Source organism: Motacilla alba, chromosome 9 (genome assembly GCF_015832195.1).
Source record: "Motacilla alba alba isolate MOTALB_02 chromosome 9, Motacilla_alba_V1.0_pri, whole genome shotgun sequence".
NCBI classification, from domain to species: domain Eukaryota; kingdom Metazoa; phylum Chordata; class Aves; order Passeriformes; family Motacillidae; genus Motacilla; species Motacilla alba.
The window spans coordinates 22686522-22699625 of NC_052024.1; positions in this window are offsets into that span (position 1 = coordinate 22686522).

The following is a 13104-nucleotide window of genomic DNA, read 5'->3' on the forward strand; positions in this document are numbered from 1 at the left end:
GTCCTGACAGCTCTGCCCACATTTCCAGATAAAGGTGCTAATTTAATCTCAATATTTGGTTGCAGGTGCCTACTTCCACCAATAGCTGGATGGAGGCCACTAATTTTGTTTGTTTAAGTGACCAAACAGGTGTCAAACTGTCAGAGTTTTGGTCCAAATCCAGCTTTTGAAGGATGATCAGAGAGGAAACTCTGGGGGTTCTGGTGACTCATCCCCTGCTGTACCTCACCTCTGTGGAAAGTGCTCAGGGAGGCAGAATGGAGCAGAGTGCACCTATCTCTGTGGAAGATTAAAGAAACTCATAAAAGTGTTACTCCAGCCACAGCCACCAGCTCAGATTTCCACTTTCAGTGCAGGCAGCAGCAAAAACTTGCAAGGCAAAGGTATCAAAAGTCTTTCCATCACGTCAACCAAAAACACTGCAGAAATTAAGATTATGGCATCAAACAAAAACAGCAACATTCACTAATGTGGGGAAATGAAATTTAAATAAAATAAGAATGGAACAAAAATAAACTTACATTTCTTTGTAATTACTTCAGAAAATAAGGCTACACCTTCAGCTTTGAAGGTCCAAAGATGTGAAACATTTGCAAGGGGAACACAGAATTAGCAATCAACACAACTGATGAACACAATCAGTTGAAGCATTTCAGTATTTTTTGACTGAAAACTTAATGTGAAACTACTTTTTTGAACAATATCCTAACTAGTCCTATTAAATATTTTTCTCACTGGATTCCAGCAAACTCAGTAGAGAAATGCCCTCACCATCATAGAAGTTCTATGTGCAGTAGACACTTTTCAGTTAATCTGATTTTGGTACTCAGGAAGGTCTAATTCTATTCAAGAGTATAAAATCAAGACGAAGACTTGTTCTAGGTAGAGTAAAACTGAATATAACGACAGATTTCTCCATAAAGAACATTTTGCTCAATGGGTGAACTGTGCCAGGGAGAAGGTGGATGTTGCTGTTCTGGCAGTCTCTGATCTGCCCATAACTCTGATTTTTATGCCTGGATTTTATTCATGGCCCACGCTGGGACACAGCAGCACCCTGAGGCTGAGCACTATCCCATATTCCCAAAAACTCCACACTGACCCACGTTGCACAGAGGGATCTGCATTATGAATGGCTGTCTTCTTTTAGTCCCTCACAGGAATTTTCAAGCAGAATATTTGCATTAAATTGAATTTATATAGCAGATGCTGGGAATGTGGTATTAATGGATAAGGAACCTATTGAAACATCAAACAACAATAAAAGATTCTTAACAAAATGTGCATTTTTAAAGGTGTGCTGCAGACAGATTGGTCGATCCAGCTGGGAATTCCTCATTTTTGTATGGCAGAGTACCCTGGTGGCTGATGCCAGACTGCTTCAGCAATGGACTCCAAGGAATTTGTAACCCAGACTGATTTCCTAATTCCCACCACTTTTCCACTCGTGGTTCCATCACCCTCTCAGCACAGCGAACAAACTGATCTAATGAAAGGATGAAAGAAGAGTTGCTCTGTTTTATAAATGATTATATGGTTTCTCAGTTGGAAAAATGAGAGATCAAAGGCCACAATTATTTTATTTCTAAGTTTTTTGCTGTTTTTTTTTTCCCTATAAAGGAACTAAACCATTGACCAGTAAAATGGAACCTCTTGCTGGCAATCTTTCCTATGCCTTGCCCTCAAAATATTTTAAGATAGAACTGTGAAAGCCAAAGTAAATATAACCACCCTCTTCTTTCAGTCTGTAGATCTCATTTCCAAATATAGGTTCAGCTTTCTCTTCTGCCCTTGAGGAGCTGGGCCGTTTCATCCTGGCCTTTTGAGTTGAGCTAATCAGTACTTTTCGTCAATGTTTTTATGCCCAATTTTCTGCATTTTCTCTTCTCTGCTTAATTGGAACCAAAATAGTTTGGGCTGCTGAAGTGAATGGAAGTAATTTTTGTCCATTCAGCACAATCCCGCTGCCGTCCTTCCACACTAAATGAGAGATGTTCGAGTTCATCCCTCCAGCTTTCTCTCTCTTGGCCAAGAAAATCTTTTTCATTTTGTAGCTTCCCAAAAGATTTTTTGCTTAGCTGCTGCTTCGAGGTGATATTTGCAATCTAGGGGCTGATGGAACAAGCGAAGATGTAAATATTGTCCTGCTGGTAAGAGCTGATTCATTGAAATGGAAATGATTTGTGCAAGACCGTCGTGTCTTGGCCATTATTTGTGTCAGAAACGAGGAGCAAAAGTAATATAAAAGCAGGTGCTCTGCATTGCTTTGTTTTACAATGTCTTTTTCTCATTAAACTTGTTTATATTCTGTGTAACCTTTCCGATGAACAGAATGTAAGAGTGCAATACAAGAGACAACACACACAGAGCTTTAACCTTATCAGCTTCACAGAACCAAAACAGTTTCCTCCATGCAAGGGGATGGGGTGGGAGTTGATAGTCCCTATTTTTAGCCTTTTTAGGAAAAAAAAATTAAAATCACTTTGATACCTCAGGTGTAAAACTTAAAACGCTTGACAAGCTCTAAAATAATACCCCAAAATTCTGTTTCTCCCAGGCTGAGCTCTCACACCTGAGCAGCCACAGGATGTGATTAACTCCTCAGTGACTTTTATAATTCAATCAATTCAGAATTGATTATTTCTCAATTATTTGTATCATTGAATTAGTTTTGAATGCATCATCCCTCAGTGATTTATGCCACTGAATCAATTCTGAATGGATCATCCCTCAATGATTTGTGTCACTGAATCAATTTTGAATTGATTATTTCTCGATGATGTGTGTCATTGAGTCAATTTTGCATCAATCGGATAAATAACTGGATTCCTCAGTGGGAGCTGCAGGATGCAGCTGCTGCATCCCAGCTGCACCAGGGCTCCTGTGCATCCTCACCCCTGTGTCTCCTCAAGGCCTGGACATTTTGGACATTACCAACTCCTTTGTGTGTTCCTGTCATATCCCTGTGAGCAAACTTGGCTGGACTTGTACAAAAACCAGTGCAGAATGGAGAGACAAGATTAATTTTGCCTGTACTTGATTGGTGACAAAAATAGATAACATGACGCTGCGCTGAGATGAAGATGACGAACAGAAGCCTGGAGAGCGTGTGAATAAAATTTAACTTCCAGCTATTAAGACAGAGCACAGAAATTTCAAGAGGTGGTTGAAGAAGAGCCCTTGTGAGTGGTGCTGCTGTGCTGGTGCTGGGCTGAGGCAGCCAGGAGAGCTCTGTGCTCTGGAGTGCTCCTTCAGCAGAGGAGCCATCCCGCAGAGCTGCTGCTTTTGGCCGTGCCGAGAGCCTGGGTCATCCTGGCAGGGCTGGAATTCCATCCTGCAGGGCTGGAGCTCCATCCTGGCAGGGCTGGAATTCCATCCTCCAGGGCTGGAGCTCCATCCTGCAGGGAGGCACCTCCTGAGTGTAGCAGTGTGGGGGTTTAGATGGTGGAAGCTGCCACCTGTCGCCCTGATTTTTTTAAGATTTTCTAAGCCTTCTGATTTACATTCTTGTAATGAACTTTCTCATACACTTTAGGTAAATAACTTATTGTTTTGCATTTTTTTATTTGATGGACTGTTGGTTTGTCCAGTGTCATTGGAGAGGTGGCACTTTCATCCTCCAATCCACTGTCACTTTTGGAAATCTATAAATGTTGGAGTCAAAAAAAATCAAGGTCCCTTTTTACCTTGAAAAGAGCAGCATTGTGTTGTTTTGTGTTCTCTAGTGACAGCTACCTACTCCCAGTAAGCATCTCCTATGGAAAAACACCTGGGGAGATATTCAGGCAAAGCAGGCAAGCGCACACAGCACACTCACCATGGCCAGCTCAGCCAAGAGAGGCAGCACGGCCTTTGTGTGATAAATTCCAAGGTTTATTCCAGCACGCTGAAGGGGATCAGGGACAAAAAGAACTGGCACAGGGTGCCCAGAGAAGCTGTGGCTGCTGCTGGGTCCCTGGAAGTGTCCAAGGCCAGGTTGGACAGTGCTTGAAGCAGCCTGGGATGGTGGAAGTTGTCCCTGCCCACGGCACTGGGTGATCTTTAAAGTCACTTCCATCCCAAACCATTCCATGATTCTAGGAACTCCTGAAGAAATTCAGGCTGGAGTGAGCATTTGCAGCTCAAATGAGTCAAATATTCATTCTGCTGCATTTTGGTGACTTGACCACAATTTTGCATACTGCTTAAATAACTTCAATGTATTGCAAGAAATTATAGTGTTTTTTTACAATTTCAGAGTTTTGGTACCTTTATTCTGCAGGTGTCAAAACCAATTGCACAACTCCTTTTATTTCAGAGCAAATACACTTTAAAATGCAATTATTCATCATGACTCTTGATTTTGGACTATATATATATATATATATATATATATATATATATATATATATATGTATGTATGTATGTATGTACCCTTAAAATGCAGTGATAAAATAAATTGAAGATACTTCTTGTCTGGCAGATTTCAAAGCGAAGTCGTGAAGTAATAGGAGTTGTGCTCTTTTCCAAAAATATTCATAGAAGCTGCATTTTTAATTCCCAGAGCACCTCTCTGATGCTGCTGCAGCTCTGTAGATGCACGAACAGGAATATCTAAGCAGGAGAGGGGTGTGGGGAGGGTTGGGAGAGGTGGGTGGGGGGGATTAAAGCCTGGATGTCTCTGCCATTAGCACAGGAGCTGCTCATAATGATGTGTGGGGCAGGTGTCACCTCCTGAAGTGGCAGATGGCACTTTTGGTGTGTCAGCATCCTTAGTGAGCACAAGGAGCTTCAAAAGTGAAAATGTGGGCAGGGGAGTCACCCTGCAAAATCAGCTCTGCTTGAAAAAACCCATATTGGGAACATGTTATGTGTCCAAGAGACCCACAGGGCAGAGAAGAGGGGAAGCTCAGGTTCTCCTGTGGCCAGCAGGAGCAGGGAGGTCATTGGTGAAGGCACACCTCGAGTGCTGTGCCCTGCTCTGGCCCCTCACTTTGGGAAGGACCTTGGGACACTTGAGGGCATCCAGAGGGGACAACGAGGCTGGAGAGGGGCTGGGAACACAAACCCTGAGAGGAGCCACTGAGGGAGCTGGGGGTGTTCAGCCTGGAGAAAAGGAGACTCAGGGCTGCCCTCGTCACTCTCACAGCTCCTGAAAGGTGCCTGTGCTCAGCTGGGCTGGGCTCTGTCTCCAGGCAGCACTGAACCAGAGGACACAGCTCAAGCTGTGCCAAGGGAAATATCAGTTGGATATTAGGAAAAAGTTCTTTACAGAAAGGGTGATAAAGTTCTGGAATGTTCTGCCCGGGGAGGTGGTGGAGTCCCCATCCCTGGGTGTGTTTAACAAAGCCTGGATGTGGCACTGGGTGCCAGGGTTCAGTTGAGGGGTTGGGGCTGGGTTGGACTCGATGCTCTTGAAGGTCTCTTCCAACCCCATGGTTCTGTGATTTCTGTGAATTCCGTGAATTCTGGGGATTCTGCAGCTGCTGCTGCTGGGCATGAGTCCCCTCTGAGCTGCTCTGCCAGGTCACCTTGTCCTGGATGTTGGCTGAGGTTAATTGGGATGGAGCTGGCACCACCACACTCACCAGAGCTCAGCCTCTGCGTCTCTGAGAGCTTTGCCTCCCTCTGCCTCTTCCCCAGGGAGCAAACAGCCCGATCTGTTTAACTACTTCCCTGGAACTAAGTCAAAAATGGTCTGAAAATGAGTGTTATTAATGATCACTGCTGCAGCAGAAGCACAAACTTCAGCAGATTCAGAGAAACCTGTGAAGAGCAGCGGGGCTAATCTTATTTCCCATTCCTTTTCTATTAGTGGTGGCTTGGAAAAGCTCTGCTCCAGGTGCTGATTTGCTCTGAGTCTCTCAGGTCTCTTTGTTGTAAATGTGATCTCTTTAGAGCATGGAGGATAAGATTCAGCAGGAGATGAAAACACATGTTCCAGCAAGCTGCAGCTTCACCCTTTGGCCATTCTGCTCCTCTGCCCTTCACCCCCACAACAAAGCCAAGGAAGATCTTAAAAACAAGGGGAGGAAATAAAAAAAAAAATAATAAAAAAAAAAGCTGGTTTTGTTTACATTAAAATTCATGAACACATGGTTTGGCCTTTAATCTGCAAAAGTCACAGTGTTTGCTCAAAAGGACAGTTCCTCACAGACAGAGCAGGCCAGCTTAAAAAATTCAGCAGTTACAAAGACAAGAATGACCTTTTTTTGGAGCAAGGAAGAGGCACAGGGGAGGTCTGTTTGTCCAGCTCTCCTCTTTCTTTTCTCTCTTCTCATCTCCTCAGCCTCTTTTCCTTCCTCTCTCCAACACTATAAAACAATTTTTCTGGAAAAAAAAAATTGTCAAGAAGGTGTGTGGCAATGGTGCTGATGACATTTTCATGTTCATCTTTGTGCATTACTGCAATCACTTAGCATATTCTCAGCTTGTTCTACAGGCTCATTTATATCCTAATTTGTCTTTGAGAAGGGAAAACCTACAAATATTAAAGCTAAAATAAAACAAGAAATAGAAAACTGGGCTTAAAGGTGTTATATTTTTCTTGTGAGTGCTGGTAGATAGACAAGATGAAATGTCAGATGAATAATTCCATACTTCAAAGGACAACAAATTATTTTCAGGGGTTAGGAAGCAATGCCAGGCTCTTTCTCATATTTTGTGGAGAAAATATCAGATTTATTGGGAATAGGGGCAACATTTTTCCATGTTTGGGGAGCAAGGACACCAGCCCAGGGGGAAGGAAGTGGGGTATTACCTCCCATGGATCCAGGACATGCCATGGGGGTTTTAAAGGGAGATGATAGGATCATTTCCATATCCATAATTTCACAACTCCATGTTTTGGGTTTTACAAAAGGAAGGGCTCTGCTGCCTCCAGGAGCAGGTGGTGAACACCTCCCAAAACAGCAGCACCCCAGTGCTGGGTTTCATACCCCAAACAATTGGCTGGCTGTTAGCAAATGGGTGAATGTCAATTCTTTGCTTCTTTTCTGCCAGGGTTGGCATTAAATGTGTGAGATATTTCTTGTTGGGACTCAGGTGTTTATTAGTTCTCATCCATGTCACAGTCTCACAAACCCTGAGTTCTGCAGCACTTCACTCTCACAAACTAAAAATGGAGCCCCATCTCTCTCTCTGCAAGGCCTTTGAAGGATAAACTGTCCAACTAAGAAATGACACCTCAATTATTTTTACTTTTAACCCAATAACCAACCACCCGTGCCTGTAATGGGGACTTTTTATCCAATGACACAAAACCACCCAAACCCATGGAGAAGGAAGAGAAGGAGAAGGAGAAGGAGAAGGAGAAGGAGAAGGAGAAGGAGAAGGAGAAGGAGAAGGAGAAGGAGAAGGACCAGCCTCTGCCCTAAAACCTCCACCTTGCTTTATATCTATTACTATATTCTAAACCCTTAAACTCTGAGTTTTCCCACCCTGTGATATCACACACTTCTATTCAAACTCCACCCCCACAATCCCAGTTCCATCATTCCATTTTGGGATCCTTCTCCACGGCCTCAGGTCACTGCAGTGCTCTCCTGGGAGTCAGCGCCTGCCAGCACAGAAAGCGTGAAAATTCTAAATTTAGAAAGCCTAAAATTCTCACTAACCAGCTGAACTGAGGTGACTCCAGCCCTGCATCCTCAGGACACTTTCAGTGCAAGGCCAAGGCCTTTTATTGTCATGGTGGCACCCTGGCATTTGGGCTGCCAGACCTAAGAGGGAGGGACTGGCAGCCTTAATGATCAAACAATATTCCAAGCTGAGCCCGTGCCTCGCAATAACTGAGCACTGCTCCTGGGATAGCTCTGGGAATCTTCAGTGTGAACAAAAAGAGCCCTGCAGTTTTCTCATTTAATTAAATTTAAATCCATGGGGACTGGCAGTGCATGGCTCAGGCTCATGTTTTTGGGTGGGTTTTTTTTGTGGTTTTTTTTTTTCTTTTGAGTTGTTCTTTGCAGCTTAATGTCATTGTGAAGTAGTTTTTAATCAACAGACATTCTCCACTGGAAGTGGAGCTGACACCTCGTTACCTTTAGAGAAGGATTTTTATTAATTGCAGCACTAAGTGCAGGGGAAATAGCCAGGGTGACACGTAGTAAAAAACACCTGACAGTAGCACAGGGTGCAAAAGCATTTCAGCATTTCCTCTTATGGGTTGTACAATGGCTGTCTGGAATTTTTTATGGGAAGGGCTCACTTTCACCTGGTTTTACTGTTGCAACCCAAATTATTAAAGGGTATTTTCTCCACGAGGCAGAAACTTGGGAGTATTTTAGAAACATCTGCTTTCTGAAATACCCCAGACATTTGTGAGTTGAAGGGAAGCTGCTTTCAGTTCTGTTTTATGGAGAAACACTATTTCTATGTGGTGGAACGAGTTGTGAACATAGATAAAGATACAGATATAGAGATAAAAAAAATACCTGCACCACATGAGCTGGTAGTTCTTAATTTCTGCTGAAGCATTCCTGAACTGTTGTGCTGAGCTGTCCCTGCCCAGGAGCTGTGCAGTGCCAGAGCACAGGGAATGGAATTATTCATGTACATTAACACACCACCAGTCAGGAATGGTGCTAATTGCTACATCCAGCACCCTTTAAATTTAGCTTTTGTGAGCATAACCTGGGATTTTTTTAAATGTAATACAGCTCTTTTTAACCTAGGGAAACCCTCACAAAATATCTCCCAGATACGAATTTGGCTCTGTAACAAGATTTTTAAACCCCAGTGTGTACAGAGATGCTTGTTAGGAATCCAGACAAGGTGACAACACATCTGACAGTTCATTGCCACTTCTGGGCTGTCCCCTCTCTGTGCTGTCCCCTGTCTCATATCTTATTTACTAATTACTCATGGTCACAGAGCCACAGAAGGGTTTGGGATGGAAGGGACCTTAAATCCCATCCAGCCCTACCCCTGCCACGTGGCAGGGACACCTTCCACTGTCCCAGGCTGCTCCAATTCCCAAAGTCCAGCCTGGCCTTGGACCCTGCTGGGATCCAGGGGCAGCCACAGCTGCTCTGGGCAGCCTGTGCCAGGGCCTGCCCACCCTCACAGGGAAAAATTTCTCTTTAATATCCCTTCTAACCCCGCCCTCCATCAGTTTGAAGCTGTTCCCCCTTTTCCTGCCACTCCACGCCCTTGTCCAAAGTCCCCAAACAGCTTTTGCCAACCAGACCCAGTGAAGCAAGAGGCAAAAAGCAAAACAAGGGGCTCTCCCTGGCCCTCCTGCTCCTGTGAGAAGCATGGAAAGCTCCTGATGGGAACAGAAGGGAGGGCTGGTGAACCTGGGAGGAATCAGGAACCACGACAGTGAAACCAAAGAGTGACAAAAAACTGAGAGGAGCAGGAGGAAATGGAGAGGAGAAGTGGGAATTTGTGGCTGCTGACAGGAGGGGTGCTGGAGGTACAGGCAGAAAGGAGAGGGAGAAGGGAAGGAGCCACACTCTGCTCTGAAGATACTTACAAAAGAAACTATAATAAAAATATCTGCAGAGACACCAGGTAAAACAAAGCGTCCCAAAAGTACAGGAAAGGTTAATTAGAGACTTTTACCCCCTGCAACACCTACAAGAACCAGGCAACTCCTTCCTGAGTTTTAGTGTTTGTTTAACAAATGTCTGTGATCTGTCTGCCAATTCCCATCACCCCTCACATGCAGAGAGGCAACAGCTTCCCACTTGGGCTTCCTAAAGTCAAATTGCCAGCAAAACATCATCCTTCCCTATGGGAATAAATCACACAGACTCCATTTCCTTCATGGTGGAAAAAGCCCATTCTTTATTCACATAACTCCTTTTTATGCAGTTTTACAGCCCTGTGTGTGACTCCAATGGTCAGGAGCTTTCTGCCAATCCCTCTATTGGTCAGTACCAAGTTGTTATTCTGTATTGATTGCTCACTCAAACTCTCAATGTGTACGTGCTGAAAAGTTGTCTGTGAGAGATGTTTTCATTTTTCTAAGGGTGTAAAAACAGTTAATCCAGGTGCTGGGTGTTTTTCCCCAGGAATAGATTGTTCTGTCAATGAACTGCTCCCACCAGGATTGCTGTCACATGGGAACTTGCAGAGGGCTCCCTTGACAGGCCAGCCACTGATTCCAGGAGAGCAGCCTTGATTTTATGAAGCCTTTCCTCTAGGATTTTTTTTTACCTTACTGCAATCCTTCCCTCTTCCCAGCCTCCTGTCAGAGCACACTTCACTTTGTTCCTCCCTGCTCCTCCTGCGAGGCTGGGAGCTGCAGCATTCCATGGGAAGCAAGGATCTGGTTATAAACAAGATAAAGGGAGGGATTAAACTTTTTTTTTTTCCTCCTGGCACTTCTTTAACTTGTAAAGGAGAGTTTGGACTCCCTCATTCCGTGCCCTTGCTGTTCTCAGAGCTTTTTCCAGTGGAGGCCTCGTGGCTGCTCACCAGGAGATTTTGCTGAGAGACAGAAACATCCAATTTGTTGTTCCTTGTGCGTCCAGCCCCCCAGGCTGGCTGTGTTTGGGCAGCTCTGCTAAAGATCCCTGGGTTGGGAAATTGTTCTCTGTGTGTGGGAAGAAGAACATGGATTTTCTGTTGACAAAAAACCTCTCAAAGTTGTTGCTTTTTTGCTGCAGGGACAATCCCAAACTTGTGCTGTGGATGCTTGAACAGATGTGCCACAGCCAGGGCAGCTCAAGGGCAGCACCCAGACTTAGCTCATGTCAGAAAAGGGTTTTTTCCCCATCTGCTTAGGAATAAACACCTGGTTTTAAAAAATCTTCAATTAGTGGCAATTAATACACTAAAACCCAAGGATTAGAGTCAATATTTAATGACTATATTACTGGGATGACTGGATCAATTGAAGGTGGCAGGACACAGTGGAAAAAATAGAAACTTCTCTTGTAATGAAAGGTGATATCTAAGAGCATAAACCCCTGTGATGTGATTTAAAATCCTGTGAGTGACTTTCCAGGCTAAGGAATGCCCGAATTGAGTGGTTTTGTGTGGGACGCTGCTGCTCTTTCCATACACATTTTCTATTTCTGGCACAATACATAAATCAATGTCACAACAGAAAGGGAAAACGATGCGCACTTAAAGCAAAACATAAAATTACCTCTTTATGGGCTACCTGCTTCTTTGGTATTATTTAGAAAGCACAAAATAAAATAGCAGAGCTGTTTTGGAGCTGCCTACAGCACAGGAAGGGAGGAGACAGATTTCACAGGGATGAAATCTCTGCACTCACAGGTGGTGATCAAGCACCTCTGAGCGTCACCTTTGTGCCTTCTGCTGCCAGGGAAATGCAGAATTCCTCTTCCTTGGACAACAGAGGACAAATCTAATTCAGGATTTGCTTCCCACCCTGCAGAGAGAGCAGAAAGTACCTTAGCTCCAGCTGAAGTCTGGTGAGAGGGACAGCTCTGATTTGCTGTGGTTTCCTGGGACACCTCACAAGGAAGAAGTTGGAAATCAGCATTTGACAGCTTGAATATGAGCTTTAATAAATTGCCTGCATCTCTGGGAATTCTTATTGTGATAGGGACAGATAGATCAGAGCCAATATTCTATAGATAGAAATTCCTACATTTGTAATATTCACCTAATCTCTTGTGGATTTTTTTTACTTGAATAAAACATACAAATAAATAAAACTTCTTGTTCACAACAGGCTTTGCAAAAGCCACCTGTCTTGTGCTGGGTGTGGGTTGATGGAACATTGCCTGGCCAGGATTTTCCCTGCAAATGGAACCTTCTGCTCTTTCTGTCCATTCCATCGTCCCAAAGCAGCCAGGAGGAGATGAGAGCACAGATTTGATACCTGATCATCACAGAGATAAGAGGCATTCATCCAGGGAAAGCCCCACCAGAGATAAAGGATTGCTCTGATATTGTCTAACCTGTAATTCACTTCTGGATGAGTGGGAAATGCAGTTTGTTCTGTGGGAACTTTCTTTTTTTTTCTACAATGCACCCAATATATCAAGGGGAAATCATTTCATAACACCAAAAAACCAGCTCAGGACACCATTTCTGGAATATTTTGGACCAAACTTTCTTAGCCTAAGGTGCCAATGTTTGCAGTTCTACCCTGACTCTTCTGGGAAAGATTAACAACAGAGCATGCTGCCCATAATTCACTTTTTTTTTTTTTTTTTTTGGATGTCATTAGAAATAAATTGACTTTGTAAAGACTTTCAGTAAAACATAACACTGTCAGCCTTAGGAAAGTTATTTTGGAAAAAAAATAATATATTTGAATATAGAGAAAAATCCCTTGATGAGATCTGTTTCTTCCCTTACAGTAAGAAATGCAATTTTTAAAGGTATTTAGAGCCTGATTTGTGGGTATCTCACCTCCTCACCCTTTCTCCCCTGCTTGCCCTTATCTTTTGTGAGGATGATAAAAGCTTCACCTGCCACAGCTCCATCCTCTTTAAGCCCAGCCTTGAGGTTTAATCCATTGTAGGCCTAGCTCATAAAAAGGGTTTTACCTCTCTCTTTCCTAAAAAAGAGTCCAAGACATAATCCAATTATCAACAGTGTATGGCTGTTATAGCTGAAGACTTCCAGTTTTGTTGGAAATAATTTTTGAATGGTGTTAATATCAGGGACAACCAGTTTCCTATGAAGAAAAATAGGATTTATTAAAAAATAGGATTTAAAAACTGTCTCAAAAAAAGGTGATTTTTGCTGTCTCTTCTGAAGTAAAAACATTGATAAAAATGTCTTTCAGTTTTATTTTTTCAAGCAAAAAAAACAGCAATAAAGAAAACTGTTGCTCTTCTATTATAACAAATTCAGGGTTTCATGAATCAGTTTGAAATAAATAAATAAATAAATCTCACACCCAGGCACTAAACCCAAATAAGGACATGCTGTGTTATTTTCAAAACTGTTCCTGTTATAACCCAATGCCAATTAAACCTCAATATATGTGTTAATTCCAGAAACAAGGAAAAGTTGTTTCCCTTGCTTATTGGTGCTTGTGCACAGTCCTTCTGTTGGAAGTTAATTTGCAATTATTGTGAGTTTTGGAGTAGTTTGGGGGGAGATGCAGAGGCAGCTCCATCCCCCTCTGTAAATTCCTTTTTTTCCAGGCTCAGCATCTGTTGCTAAGCTCTAAATACACAACAAAAGTTT